General features: G+C 57.8%; 1 protein-coding gene across 1 annotated transcript in view; it reads right to left on the reverse strand.

Moving 5' to 3' along the window:
* Window positions 1–3,031, reverse strand: part of TMPRSS6 (transmembrane serine protease 6) — a 31,497-nt gene that overhangs the window by 13,676 nt on the left and 14,790 nt on the right. The gene's annotated exons all lie outside the window — the stretch shown is intronic.

Consider the following 3,031-nt stretch of genomic DNA (forward strand, 5'->3'; position numbering starts at 1 on the left):
AAAAAAAAAAAAAAAAAAATCATAACTAGAGGAAATGTTTGTCCGGGGCTCATGGTTTGGAGGCACACCTCTGCCTTCCCTTCCACACTCAGACATGGGCAGCAGCCTGGGGACCGGCCCTGGGGACATGAGTCTCCACCCGGGGACCCGGGATCCTTCCTGAAGTTCTCAGAGGATGGAGATGGGACTTCCCAGGCTATTCTCAGAACTGGCGAGAGCCGCAGAAGCTGTCAGCCCTCTCACCAGGATGCCCGTGGATGGGTCGGGAATGCCGTGGCCAAGAGGGTGAACAGTGAGCACGGCTGCTCAGAGGCTCTGCCTCTCTGTGCCCTGGCTGGTCAGTGAAGGCAGGCTGGGGGCCTGTTTCCTCACCAAGGTGTTGAGGGTGAAGGAAATGGCACATTAAACCCCATCAGCTCGGTGACGGCTCGGTGCCTGTGGTCAATCCGTGGTTGGTAGTTTCTGGAGCTGGGCTTTGTCCAGGCCCTGCGGGAGCCAGTGTCTGCCTCTCATTATCTCACTGGGGGTCTGTTCCGTGGACATTTATCAGATGAGTTGCCTGAGGCAGGGCTAGCTAAGCCCTCGCCTCGCAGGAAGGAGGGGAACCAGGATCAGAACCCGGATCTCTCTGGCTTTAGCTCTGGGCACCTCATCAGCCCAATCTAGAATGACGTTTCACTCGGAGCTAATGAACACAGTGTATTTGGGGGACATCTTTCTGGAATGGAAACAATAAAAGGTTGGGGCGTGGGGCTGGCGGAACCCTTTGGTTTTATCAACGGGGAAGGCGGTGTACCCAGCTACACGTACAAACCGGGGGGTAGACTCCCCTGAACATATCTCCAAGTTGCCATGAAGCACAAGGCGGCTGGGACGAGAGAGAGGAGGAATGGAGAGCCACACCTGTCAGCCCCCACCCCCATCCCCCACACCAGCTAACTGTGCGCTGAAATCCCTCCACCACTGAAAGCCAAAGGACCAGGAAAAGGTGCCAAGTCCTTAGCCATCTCTAGGCCTTAGTTTCCCCATCTGTGCAATGGGTGAGGATTGAGTTTGATAGCCAACCCAGCCCATGCTTTCTAGAGCCCAGTGGTGCTTTGAGACACTGGGGGAGGGGGAGCCCCTACAACCGGGTTAGATACTGTCACAGCGCCTGAAATCCTGCCATCACAGCATCATGCCTGTTAATTAGGACTCTCCCCGTGCATGGCCCATATTTAAGACCCAAGGAAAGCTCATGAAATCCCTAGCATCCGGGTCCCATGCCTTAACCCCGCCCCTCCTGACGGGTCGTGCAGGGAGAGGGAAGGTCCATCCCAGGGAGCGCAGCGGGGACCGGGAGTCCATGTTCCTGACTGCCGGTGGGCACGGGAGGGGCCCTGCCTCTGGGCCCATCTGGGAACCACCTAATCCTGCTGAGCCCCGACTTCCTTTCTAGGAAATGGCAGGCTGGTGTGCTGACGTCACAGGCTGGTGGCCCCCGGCTCCGGGCAAGTAAAATAGCCGTGCGGGTGCAGAGTGAGGGCAGGAGCCGCACACCGAAGCCGCCCTGCCCTTTCTTAGCCCCTCTCTGTGTCGCGGATTCTGCGCTGGGGCCGAGGGTGGGGCTAGGAAACACATTATCATCATTGGAAGAAACGAGAAGCACGGGCCCCTCCTGGGGTCATTCTGCAGACAACTGATGTTGATGGGTGAGCCTAGCCGGCCTCAGCCTGGCAGGCCCCAGGCTGGGGTAGGGGGGTTCCCCAGGCAGCAACCTGAGGAGAAAGGTAGAGGTGCCCAGAAGTGACACCCACACGCTGGGACCCATGGGACAATAGGCCTCTGCTTCCCAAACAGCACGGCCTGAAGTCACCCCATCCGGTGTCACCCCCTGAACAGTATGAGCCTGAAGTCACCCCATCCGATGTCATCCCCAAACAGCACAGCCTGAAGTCACCCCATCCAATATCATCCCCCCTGAACAGTATGAGCCTGAAGTCACCCCATCCGATGTCATCCCCAAACAGCACAGCCTGAAGTCACCCCATCCGATGTCACCCCCCCTGAACAGTATGAGCCTGAAGTCCCCCCATCCGATGTCACCCCCCCTGAACAGTACAGCCTGAAGTCACTCCATCCAATGTCACGCCCCCTGAACACTACAAGCCTGAAGTCACCCCATCCGATGTCACCCCACCAAACAGCACGGCCTAAAGTCACCCCATCCGATGTCACCCCCTGAACAGCACGGCCTGAAGTCACCCCATCCGATGTCATCCCCCCTGAACAGTACGAGCCTCAACTCACATGATAGGCATTTCTTCTTTTTTCCTCTTAATCACAGTCCCTGATAAATTGACAAAAAGTCCGGGAAAGGATGATGGCGAGTCAATGACCATTGTCAACCCCTGTCACCTTTTGTCTCAATAGGATCAGCCAGCAAAGTGTACATTGCTGAATGTGGACACCAGGCCCAGGATCCGAGAATCCCAGAGCCCCTGGAACCTTTTAATGTCATGTACTGGGATCTTGGACACGCACAATCTGTGAGGCCAGGCCATCTAGAACTTTGCATATTAGCATCTCCACCCCTTAGACCAGAATCCTGGGATGGGAAGGGGGCAGAGCCTCAACCTGCTGTTAGATGCAGACGCTTCTCTCCAAGGTCCTTGGACCCCACCTCGGCCCTGCAAGGTTCTTCAAGATCCCTCCTCTCTCCCCAAACCTCTGACGCCGAACAGTGGGGCCGTGGGAGGGCCTCCTGCTGCCCCTGCATGCCTCCTACCCGCCACCCCCCCACCCTGCCTGTAACTTACCTCATCATCTCACCACCACCAGCGCCCGAACCTTCCCCTCTCCCTCTGGGCTTAGGCATGGAGCCGCTCACACCGTAAGTATCCCCTCCCCCAAAGGCCCCAGGTCACCCACTTCCCAGACTGGGGAGAGCGCGTCTGCATGGCCTCCCTTCCCCACCCCCTCCCACCCCACTCCTTGCAGCTGTCGGTGACGCCAGGGACCCCAGGTTGCCTGCCCCAGTGGGCATCTACTA

The sequence above is a fragment of the Crocuta crocuta genome, unplaced genomic scaffold (genome assembly GCF_008692635.1).
Source record: "Crocuta crocuta isolate KB4526 unplaced genomic scaffold, BGI_CrCroc_1.0 scaffold193, whole genome shotgun sequence".
In the NCBI taxonomy this organism is placed as follows: Eukaryota; Metazoa; Chordata; class Mammalia; order Carnivora; family Hyaenidae; genus Crocuta; species Crocuta crocuta.